This window comes from Sapajus apella, unplaced genomic scaffold (assembly GCF_009761245.1).
Source record: "Sapajus apella isolate SASKATOON/1434 unplaced genomic scaffold, GSC_monkey_1.0 scaffold6, whole genome shotgun sequence".
Classification (NCBI taxonomy): Eukaryota; Metazoa; Chordata; class Mammalia; order Primates; family Cebidae; genus Sapajus; species Sapajus apella.
The window spans coordinates 12,309,450-12,321,974 of NW_022436946.1; positions in this window are offsets into that span (position 1 = coordinate 12,309,450).

Consider the following 12,525-nt stretch of genomic DNA (forward strand, 5'->3'; position numbering starts at 1 on the left):
AGATGTCCAGTCCTGGAAGAAGCTGAGCCCAGGCCAAGTCTTCTGGAAGGGATGCTGCTGGGCAGATTGCCTGGCCCATTAGGCTTGGAACTGGTTTGCTGAGCAAGAGGGTTGGTCCCAGAAGACATGACCAATTAAATGCAATAAAGCCTGTTATCCTTTTCCCTGGGCCAAGGCTCAAAGAAAACTGTGACATCTTTCAAAGTAGGAAATCGAGCACCTTCTAGGATAGTTTGTGGGGCCCTCCGCCTTCCATTCTGTTTCAGGTTGCTAGCGGCAGCCCTACATCCTCTCAGGCCACAGGTGGTGGAGGAACTGTCTGTCAGGCTTCCAAAATCTAGTTCAGGTTGGGTCTGAATTCCCCCAGGAAGTACAATGCTGTGTGGAGGTGGGGCGGGGAGGGGTGGGGAGGAGGCGACTATAACCCTTTAGTTGCCTGAAAGACCTAGTTCCTGGAAAAAAAAACCCCAGGAAGTAGGTGGCTTGTTGTTAGGGAACTTGGAGAGAGAGAAACTCACTTGGCTGTAGAGCGTTGGGTTGTAAATTACACATTGTCAGAGAACATGCCTGCATTTAAGGTAGATGGTGTAGAAGTTTTTGTGTTTTTTTTTTTTTTTACTGTTGACTGAATTTTGGTGTTGAAAATAGGTATACAATGAAGGCTCTCTCGCTATCACCATCACCACACATACACACACACACACACCCAGCCCCACACATACACGGACACACACACACACGTATCTGAAAACAAACAGGCATCACTGTAAACATGTCCATGCCACTCCCAACCCACCCCCATACCACCATCTGCACTCTTGGTTCACAAGAATTCAAGGTTACATAAACATATTTCTCAAATTCACATTTTGATATTCCTCATAATTATTTTTTATTTTATTTTCAATTAAATGCGCACACATTAAATGTACGGTTTGGCAAGTTTTGACAAATATAGACACCTAAGTAACCACTATAACAAATGAAATATAGACCATTTCCATCACCCTAAAAAGTTTCTTCATGCCCTTTGGTGGTCAATCCCCTCAGTTCACCCCCGGTAGCAGGCAACCACTAATCTACTTTCAATCAATACAGATTAGACTTTCCTGTTCCAGATTTTCATAGAAATAGAATTATACCAGATGTACCTTTTGGCATCTGGCTATTTTTTACACAGCATAACGCTTTCAAAATGTTAAAATTTGTGTTGTTGTATAAACTTGTAGTTTATTCCTTTTTACTGCAGAGTAGTGGCATGCTATTGAATGGATATACCACAATTTATTTTTCCATTCAACCCTTGATGACTATTTGTCTTGTTTTTGGTGTGGGTTATAATGAATAAAGGTTCCATGAGCATTAGGATACCAGTCTTTGCACAGGCATGTGTTTTTATTTCTTTCACATAAATCTTAGGAATACTATTCCTGGGTCATTTGATTTCACTTATTTTTCTCTGTTGTTTATTGCATTTTTCTATACACTAATTTCTGCTCTTTATGACTTCCTTTCTTTGGGTTCAGTTTGTTCTTCTTTTTCTGGCTTTAAGGTGAAATCTTAGTTGACTTTAGGATCTTCTTTTCTAATCCAAGTTTGCAGTACTTTGAATTTTCCTTTAAAGAATTTTGATGCACCTCACAAATTTTTATATATACCCGACTAGGCAGTCCTTGTTTTACATAGTAGGAAAGAACCATAAAAAGTACGATGCTAGCTGAAATCATGCAAAGTGATCTTCATAATAGATACAAAAAATTACACGTTCTGTGACTGTAAGGGTTATTGCCGAGTTTAAAATGAGGAAGCTGAGGCCAGTATAAGAAAATTAAATGCTAATTTATTCAACTCCCAGGCGAGGTTCCATGGTCCCTGGGAAAGAGGCCAGAGAAGTCGCGCAGACTTCCTGGGGCGTGGGATTTTTATGGCTATGAGGAACGAGCAACAGCTGGGTGCTCTGATTGGCTCCAGGGGAGCAGGATTGAGACAGGGCAGGCCACTATTGGTTGGCGGGTTGTTGGGTGGGTTTTCCGGTGGGAGAACCGGCCAGGGTTGCATTAGCTGGAGCCTTCCAGGGGAGCCATGTGTCAGAGCTAGGTGCCGAGTGCAGAGCCTGGTGCCGGGTGCAGAGGTGGGTGTGTCTGGCCTCCCAGCGAGGCAACCGGCCTTACAGTGACCTTTTAAGTTTCTCTATCAATGACATTAAAAACAATGTCTTTTATAAATGTGTAGGAGAATGATACGTATGGTGAAACTTTTTAATAATATAATTTAAAATATTAGAAACATTAAGAACTAAAGTACTTTGTGGTCTTTGTAAAAACGTATCAGTTAGCCTTCAGTTCTGACTCTGCTTTGGGATAGTGTGGGCTGCATTTTGCACACATGTGACTTCCTCCAGTTATAAACCCAATAAGCCCTGTGGGGGAAAATACCCACAAACAGCTTTGAAAGAATGAATGTAGAGTTTCAGTTTGGGAAAATGATGAAGTTCTGGAGATGGAGGATAGTGATAGCTGCACAACAATAATGAATGTAGGCAATGCAACTCAACTTACACTTTAAAATAGTTAAAATGATAAATTTTATATTAAGTATATGTTACACAATTTAAAAGATGTTATCAGGAGTAGTTTGGACAATGCTTGATGCCTTCTCATTGTGTAATTTATGATACTAAGGAAGCCTCTTTTCTATGCCTCTGTGAATTGTCAGACTCCTTTCTAAGTTTAGATCAATTTCTAGCATCTTATCCTTTGCATTTTCAGTGGTGTGAACTATCTGAGAATTCCCTTCATGTAAAGTTTTTTCTGGCATCACTTATTTTGGGACACATCTTCATCCTTTTCATCATAGATACTCTCTTCATTTGTTACTTTCATTAAGTCTTTTGACTGAGTAATTAGTCTTTCAAAAAGTGACCATATTAACATTCCCATATCAGCTATTTTTTTCTGTAATTCCATTTACATTCAATACAAATGTTTCGCTTCTAACATTATAACTTTTTGTTTGCTTGCTGCACTTTCATATTTTCTGGCTAATTTCTTCTTTTGGTCATCGATTTTTATAAAATGCCATGGGAGTTTATCAATGGGAGACAAAGAGGAAACAGCTTTACTATATGTGTGTAAACTATGAGATGCACAGCAACCAATCACCAACAGCCTTTAGAAGAAGGGCTGTGATTGGTCACGGATCATGATACACATGATGTTACTTGTATAATTATTCATGGACTAATGCGTTAACAATGATGTTTATATTTTATGGGATTGCTTGCAGTTAATATACTGTGGTAACAGAAATGTGGTAGCTGAAATTTGAACCATGTTGTTGGGGGACTGGTGTTATTTTTTTATATTTGACATCTGTGCATACTGGGGACCTGTACAAAGGAAGGGTAACTTGTACTGTTTTCTTTCCTTCTATTTTTTTGATCCACGAGCTATTCAGAACTGTATTGTTTAATTTCCAATATTTAGAGATTTTTCAGGTATTATTTTAGTAAACTTTTTAGCTTAATTTCATTTTGGTCAGAGGACAATCTCTGTGTGAATTAAGTACTTTTAAATGTATTGCAATGTGTTTTATAGTCTAGCATATGGTCTGTATTAGTGAATGTTCCATGTGAATTTGAAAAGAATGTGTGTCCTTCTGGGTGTACAGCACCAGCCATGTAGCATTCTACTAGGCCAAGTAGCATTCTATTAGGGTATACCATTCTATTAGGCCAAGTGGACTGATGGTATTGTTAAAGTCTCCAGATCTTTACTAATTTTTGTGGGTTTTTTTGAGCGGGGAGGATGGATCCTTGCTCTGTGGCCCAGGCTGGAGTGCAGTGGCACGATCTCAGCTTATTGCAACCTCCGCCTCCTGGGTTCAAGTGATTCTCCTGCCTCAGCCTCCTGAGTAGCTGGGACTACAGGCACCCGCTACCACACCTGGCTAATTTTTGTATTTTTAGTAGAGACGGGGTTTCACCATATTGACCAGGCTGGTCTCGAACTCCTGACCTTGTAATCCTCCTGCCTAGGCCTCCGAAAGTGCTGGAATTATAGGCGTGAGTCACCGTGCCCAGCTGATCTTTATTGATTTTCTATTGACTTTTTCTATCAAGTACTGAGAAGTAAGTATTAAAATCTCTATCTATAATTGTAGATTGGAATATGTCTTCTGTCAATCAATCCCTCAGTTTTTGTTTTATATATTTTGAAACTTTGCTATTAAGCATATATTTTTAGGATTGTTATGTCCCCTTGTTGAATTGATTCTGTTATCATGACATGATCTTACTGATCCCTAATAATATTCTTTGTCCTGAAGTCTATTTGTCTGACATTAACATAGTCACTCTAGATTTCTCGTGATTGTTATTGACATAGTATAATCTTTCATCCTTTTACGTTTAACTTATACATGTCTTTATATTTAAGTCTATTAGCAGCAGCTTATAGTGAGTCTTGCTTCTCATACAGTCCGGCAATCTCTGCCTTTGAATTGCGGTGTATGTAAATGTAAAAATGTAAAATAGTGGCTGTTTACATTTAATGTAATCATTGATATAGTTGAATTTAAGTCTACCCTCTTGATAGATACATTCTATTTGTTTTATCTATTCGTTGTTCTTTTCCCTTCCTCTTTTCTTGCTCTCTTTGGGATTGGGTGTTTTATCTCTGTAACTGACTTATTCACTGTGCATCTTTACTTATTTTCTCTAGACTTGATGATCTGAAAATAAATTTTTAACTTATCACACTCTATCTTCAAGTAATATAACAGCCTTTCATATTTAATGCAAAATCCTCACCATGGGATTATACTCCCATTTCTTCCTTCCTATGCTTTACGCTATTTTTTGTCATTCCTTAAGCTTTTGCTTATGTTATAAGCCCTACAAAATAGATTGGCATTACTTTTTGATTTCAACAATTATTTTTGAGAGAATTTTTGTTCGTGTGAAGAAAAAAGTAATATACTTACATATTTGTTTTTCTAGCATTCATTTGCATAAGGGCCAATTTCCATCTGTTGTTTTCATTTTGCCTGAAGAATTTTAGAGCTGGACTACCTCTACTGATGGCATGTCCTCAGTTTTTGTTTGAAAGATGTTATTACTAATATGTCCATATTATTTTAAGTCATGGGGATCTTATTTCATCACTTTGAAGATAGAGTTATTTCATCTTCCAGCTTAAAAATAAAAGCCACATAATGCCACATAATGATGAATATGTGGTATTTTATATCATTGTTCTCTATTTCCTCTAGCTGTTTTCAAAAATTTCTCCTTATCACAGGTTTCTAGAAATTTGATTATGATGTCTGTTGGTGTAGTTTGAGTGTATGTGTGTGTATAAAGAGAACAACATGGGACATTACAGGGCTGAAAAATACAACACATAAAATGAAAAATTTATTAGACAGAACTTATGGAAGATTAGGATTTACAGAAGAAAATATCAGGAAAAAGATAAGTGTGTGTGCATCCACAATTATACACACACACACACACACACATATATATCCTCACATTTGTTGAGATTCTTGGATCTGGGGATATATAATTTTCACAAAATTTGGAATTTTCTGGTCAATATTCTTAAATAAACAAATATACATATATATGTGTATTTACATGTTTTTTTACTTGCTGTCTGATACTCCGGTTACACATATTAGACTGCTCCGTATTGTCTGACAGGTCACTCTATTAACTTTTCGGTATTTTTTTCTCTCTGTGATTCAGCTTGAATAGTTTATATTGCTGTTATTTCCAAGTTCACTGATCTTTTCTTCTGTAGGGCCTAATCTGCCATAAGTTCTGTCTAACAAATGTTTCATTTTATGTATTGTATTTTTCAGTCTTATAATAGCATGTTGTTCTCTTTATAGCTTTCATTTTTTCCTTATTTTGTTTATATTTTTCTTTAAATAACATTATTGTAATTTTAACAACTGTTTTCTTTTGTTGTTGTTCAGACAGGGTTTTTCTCTGTTGCCCTGGCTAGAATGCAGTGGTATGAACATGGCTCACCGCAGCCTTCACCTCCTGTACTCAAGCAATCCTCCCTCTTCAGTCTCCTGAGTAGTGAGTAGTTGGGACCACAGGTGTGTGCTTCCATGCTAATTTTTTTATATTTACTTTTTCTAAAGATTGCAGGGTGTCCTCATGTTGCCCAAGCTGGCCTCAAACTCTTGGGCTCAAGTGATCCTCCAGCCTTGGCCCCGCAAACTGCTGAGATTATAGGCTGGAGCAACTGGGCCAAGCCTACTTTCAAACTTTAAAATATCCTTATTTGCTAATTTCATCATCTGTGTTGGCTGTTTCTTCTCTCTCTCTCTCTCTGTCTGTCTCTGTCTCTGTCTCTCTCCAGAACTAGTCAAGTGCAATAGGGAGGAAGGGTGAAGGAATAGAACGAAAAGTTTGATCTGTAGCTGACTGTGAACAGTCAATTGGAATAACTCACTCCCTTTAGACCAGCCCTGGTTGTTTCTATTGACTAATTATCTCCCTGATTATGAATCACATATTATTGCTTTTCTTTTGCATATCTAGTAATTTTTCATTGAATGGTAGACATTTGAATTCTATGCTATTGAGTGTTTTAATTTTGTTATCTTTCTTTTAAAAATGCTGACTATGATGAGGGAAGCAGTGAGATTACTTGTCATCCTCTTGATTTTAGATACTCGTTTTTAAACTTTGTTTAGGATCGCTGTAAGATAGTCTTTATTCTAGAGCTAGTTTAACCTTACTACTAAGACATGACCCTTCTGGAGTCTGCTGAATACACTGGGTATTCAATGAGGCCTCTTCATTCTGGCTAGCAGGGATCCAAATTTCTCCCAGATGTGTTTGAGTTCAGGAAGTTGTTCAGCTTGTATTACTGGGGCAGCTATTCTTTTCTCAGCCTTGTGGAAATTTAGCCTACAGTGCACAGATTAGTATACAGCCAAGGAGTATTAGTATTTGGGCCTAAGGGGATCGCTGGATCCTTTTCTGGGTGCAATTTCTTCCTCTCTGGCACTCTGCCCTACGCATAGCAGAAATCTCAGTCTTTCCAAACTTCTATATCTGTCTCCTCTATTTAAAGAGGTCACCAGGTTTTCTTTCCCCTTCCCGTGGTCTGGAAATTGTCTCTATACAGCTGTAACAATCAGAGGGTCACTTGGTTTGTTTCTCTTCTCTCAGAGGATCACAATCCAGCTGTGCCTGTTGTTTAAATATGTGAAAAATGTTTCACATATTTTGTCTATATTCCCAGCTGTTTATAGAGGAGGACAATTCCCAGAACAATTCTTCCCTCATGAGCAGGTGATGAAGAATGCTGTGTATTTTTTAAAAAGCTTCACCTAAACTACGGCTAATCAATTTAATAAATAGTCATGAATTCCGTCTGTGGGTCAAATCTATTGCAGATACCAGTGGAGAACAAAAGCAAATGACATTCCCTGTTCTCCTGTCCTTACATCTAGTGGGTCAGTAGACAGTAAGCAAATAATCATCCAAGTGTTTAACTGTAACTTCTGCTAAATACTGAGAATGTAAGGTGAAGGGTGAAATGGAAGATGACTGACTACGTGACTTAGAGTCCGGTGCACTGCAGGGTACTTTGAGGAAGAGGCAGTTACCCAGAAACTTAAGGAACAGGCAAACATCAGCCAAGAAAACAGTGGAGGCAGGAGGGTTCCAGAGAATATCTAACTAAATACAAATGGAATGTTAGCTTTATACACCTTTCTGGGTGAAGTGAATGAAGGCAAATGTTCCCATAGTCTTTGGAGTTCATTGGCTATGACAATGGCTAGCTGGGATGTCATTAGGAGTTGGCTTTATTTGAGTGGAGTTAAGTGGCACTCACTGGGCCTGACATCAAAGTTGAGAGCAAGCGTCTGTGTTGTTTATTCGTGGTGTGGGGAAGCGGGGGAGAAAAGAGAAACAGGAGAAGAAACTATAGGAAACCAGAATATGTCAACGCAAAATATGCCTTGTTGACAAAAATTATTTTTGAGCTAACGACAATTAAGAAACAGCAGACAAAGGGGAAACGCTCCCTATCCTCGTTGTTTCCTCCCTGAAGACAGGATGTAAATTCTCCTCTGCTGGAGCGCTTTACACCCTCATCAGCCCCGAGATAGCACCAGAGGAATCTGCAAACAAACATTATTCTGTCAGGTCTCCCCCATGTATTTACCTTCCTGCAGTTTCCTCTCTTTGGAAGCTTAAAACGACTCCCCTTCATCCTGTCGTTTCTCTACAAGTTGATTGTTCTTTGTTGAAGATGCTGCAGGAGCCAGAGTTCTAGGCCGCTGCTCTAAGATCATTCTCACTGAGGTTTCTCCGGTGTGATGTGCACTGCATGTTTTAATAAAGGTGTTTGTTTTCCTCTTGTTAATCTTTGTTACTGGAGTCTGTCCCAACTAAGAACTCATAGGAGGCGCGGCGCAGTGGCTCACATCTGTAATCTCAATACTTTGGGAGGCTGAGGCTGGCGGATTGCTTGAGTCCAGGAGTTCGAGACTAGCCTTGGCAATGTGATGCAAGCCCATCTCTGCCAAAAGAAAACATAAAAAATTAGCCGGGAGTGGTGGTGTGCGCCTGGGGTCTCAGCTACTTGGGAGGTGGTGGGAGGATCACTTGAGCTTGGGAGGTGGAGGTCAAAATGAAATATGATCGTGCCACTGCATTCCAGCCTGGGCAGCAGGATGAAACCCCTTCTCAAAGGAAAAAAAAAAAGAACTCATAGGATTTGAGGAATATTTTTATTTCTTTTCCCCGACAAAACTCTCATGGCTCTAACTTATGCTTAGAAACTGTTAATATCGAAGTTATATCTTTATATTAGATCAGGTATGTGTGCTTCCAGGTGAACATCTTCACCTGCCTGTCTCTCAGGTCCCTCAAACTCAGTCTTCTCAAGCGTGGCTTCCTAGTGTCCTCACACTTTGGCTGACCGTTCACTGGTTTCTCAGGCCTGAAACCTGACGACGTTCTTGTCCCCTTCCTCTCTCTCACGTCTCATTGTTCAGGTCATCTCCCCACACTCCTTAATCTTTTTTTTTTTTTTTCTTGAGATAGAGTCTCGCTTTGTCATGCAGGCTGAAGTGCATTGGCGCAATCTTGGCTCACTGCAACCTCTGCTTCCTGGGTTCAAACAATTCTCCTATGTCAGCCTCCTGAGTAGCCGGGATTACAGGCTCGCACCACCAGGCCTGGCTAACTTTTTTGAATTTTTAGTAGAGATGAGATTTTGCTATTTTGGCCAGGCTGGTCTTGAACTCCTGGCCGCTGGTGATCTGCACCCTCCTTGACCTCCCAAAGTGCTGAGATTGCAAGCGTGAGCCACCATAGAGCCCTAACTCTTTAGCTAACGTTTCGCGAGTTCACTGGTTATTCAGGCCTGAAACCTGGGCGGTGTTCTTGTTCTCTTCCCCCTCTCACTTCTCATTGCCCAGGTCACCTCCCTGGCACAATTGCAATCTTGGCTTACTGCAACCTCTGCCTTCCGGGTTCAAGTGATTCTCCACCTCAGCCTCCTGAGTATCTGGGATTACAGGCGCTGGCCATCATGCCCGGCTAACTTTTGTATTTTTGTAGAGACAAGTTTGACCATGTTGGCCAGAATGGTCTTGAAGTCCTGACCTTAGGTGATCTGCCCGCCTCCCAGAGTGCTGGGATTACAGACATGAGCCACTGCCCCGGCCCACATTTAATCTGACTCTCCTCTCCCTCCCTCCTCAAATTGTTCTAAAACCAACCCTCATGAGCTCTTACCTGACCTCCCTGACAGCAGCCTGACTGGTTTCTTTGGTACTATTTTTGATGCCCCTCAAATCTGTCTTTCACACAGCCCTGGGGGAGTAAGTGAGGAAGGTGCAGGGCCCAGGAAGCTACCAGAAATTAATGAAGTGGGCTGAGTGGGGCTGGGATAATTAGGAAGATTGTGACCATCTGAAACCAGTGAGCGCGCCTCAGTTGCAGCCATATGTTGTTTTGCTGGCATGGGAATCCACTTTTGCCAGATCTTCATTTAAGAGAAGCTGGAAAACCAGACTTGTATGTAAAATCTCTTGGTTTTTAAATGTTTACAACTACTTGGGCCAAACACAGCCTGTATCTAAGCTCCGCCCCTGCTCAGTGGTACTCCTTTTCTAGAAAACGTCTTCAGTGGCACTTAATGTATGCATATATATATATATATATATATATACACATGTATATATATGAGACGGAGTGACGCTCTGTTGCCCAGGCTGGAGTGCAATGGCACGATCTCAGGTCACTGCAACCTCCACCTCCCAGGTTGAAGCGATTCTTCTTGCCTCAGCCTCCCGAGTAGCTGGGATTACAGGTGCCTGCCACCACACCCAGCTAATTTTTTGTATTTTTAGTAGAGACGGGGTTTTGCCATGTTGGCCAGGCTAGTCTGGAACTCCTGACCTCGGGGGATCCACCTGCACTGGCCCCCAAACTGCTGGGATTACAGGCGTGAGGCATCGCGCCAGGCCGGTGGCACCTAATGTGTATAGGATGAAGTTCCGACTCCTAGACCTAGCCTAGCATCAAAACAGCGTCCTTTTCCCTTCAAGTGGTTCCGACTTTTTGCTCAGTATTCTGTAAACTATGCAGACCTGGCCCCAGGAAGAGGAGGACGGAGACAAGAGCAAGAAAAAGGCTGTTGCTCAGCTTTGGGTTCACATGTTAAAGTCCGTAAGAGGACAATGGATTCGAAAATCAGGCTTTCAAGAGACAGGAGCTTTCTGAGAACTCTCAGTTTACATTCCACATATCAAGAAACTAAACTTAGAGGGCTCAGTACAGCGTGGAAGGCAGATCTAGGAAGAATGCAAGATCTGAGGATGTTCCTGTTTCTCAGGAGAAAAGCCCAAGGGAGCTGGGAGTGGAGAGGGTGCGGAGGAGGCAGGGAGATCCTCTGGCCCTTGCATCAGGGCCAGAACCTGAGGTGGAGTGGGGGGAGGTAGATACACACAGTTTCAAGGGAACATGAGAATGTTCTGGAACCCTGTTCTCCTGGGGGTAGCTGGGAGATTTGCCAGCCTTCCAGAGAAGCATGGGATTGAGCCAGTGACCTAGGTGGCTGGAGGAGGGGTTGAAGAAGGTGGTCCCACATAGCCTCACCAAGGCCTGCACTCTGAGGCCGTAACTTAGTACCCAGGTCCCCAGGTGGGAGAGGGAAGGCCAACGGCACTGTCAGCAGCAGGAGTGTGATGTTATCCTGGAGATGAGGCTGCACTACCTTCAGAGCTCCTGGCCCTGGGTGTCCTGTGACCAGGCAGGTCCACCACAGCAGAGGCCACCGGAGGGAGGCCCATATCTGAAGAAGGCCCAGGTGAGTCAGCAGTAGGTGGAGGACTGGAATGTCACCTCCCTAATACAAAACAACACATGGTAACTTCTCTGCCCTAGGAACTTAGAAAAGAGCAGGCAAAGTGTTAAAGAGAAAATCATCTGGGCGTTGGGGCTCACGTCTGTAATCCCAGCACTTTGGGAGGCTGAGGCGGGCGGATCACAAGATCAAGAGTTCAAGAGCAGCCTGACCAGCATGGTGAAATGCCATCTCTACTAAAAATACAAAAATTAGCCAGGCGGGGTGGTGTATGCCTGTAATCCCAGCTACTCAGGAGGCTGAGATCACACCACTTCACTCCAGCTTGGGTGACAGAGTGAGTCTCCATCTCAAAAAAAAAAAAAAAAAAAAAAAAGAGAAAATCATTTGTGACCCTTGTTAGTTGGGAACTATCACTATAGGTATAATGACCACTGCGCTGGGGCCTTGCAGTGGGAGAGAGACCGGGCTCACCTCTGACTCCAGTGAGGGCAAGTGGGGGCTGTTAGCCAAGGAGCAGGGCAGGAGTTCTCGATGGAAAATTACTAAGAGGAAATAGGGAGAAGGGGATTTCTTGTCCGATGGACTCAATAGAATTCTTGCTGAAGGCAGGCCAGGGTGATAACAGAACGAGGGTGGGGAATAAAGACAGATTCTAAAGGAGGGGGATTTTTGCTAAAGTGACATAGCAGGATTCTTGGTCAAACTGGATTCCACAAGGGCAGAGAGAGAAGCCCAAGGTTAGGGCCTCATGAGAAAGAGTCCTCAGAGGAGCCTGACTCACAATTGGTGAAAGGAGAGTCTTTCTCAGAGGGAGGTGGGGAAGAATCCCTAAATAATCAGGTATTTATCCCCAGAAGGACTATGTCTGAGCTGGATAATACTGAGAGAAAATACATGCATTTGGCTGAAAAATCACTGCACGGGATTGAGTTCCCTGAGCAGTGTAGAACAAGACTGCTTTAAGCAGAGTGTGGGATTCATAGCAACACCAAGTCAATTTCAGAAATAGAGTCAGTTGTATTTCTGCACATGTCTGTCTTTTAACTACTCAGGTTTTACCTGTGACAGTAGTTAAAAACAAGCAAACAAAACGCTCTCCACAGTCCACCCCTCTCACCACCTACACTTCATTCTCCAGTATCACGAAACCGCTTTTTGTGTCTCATAGGAA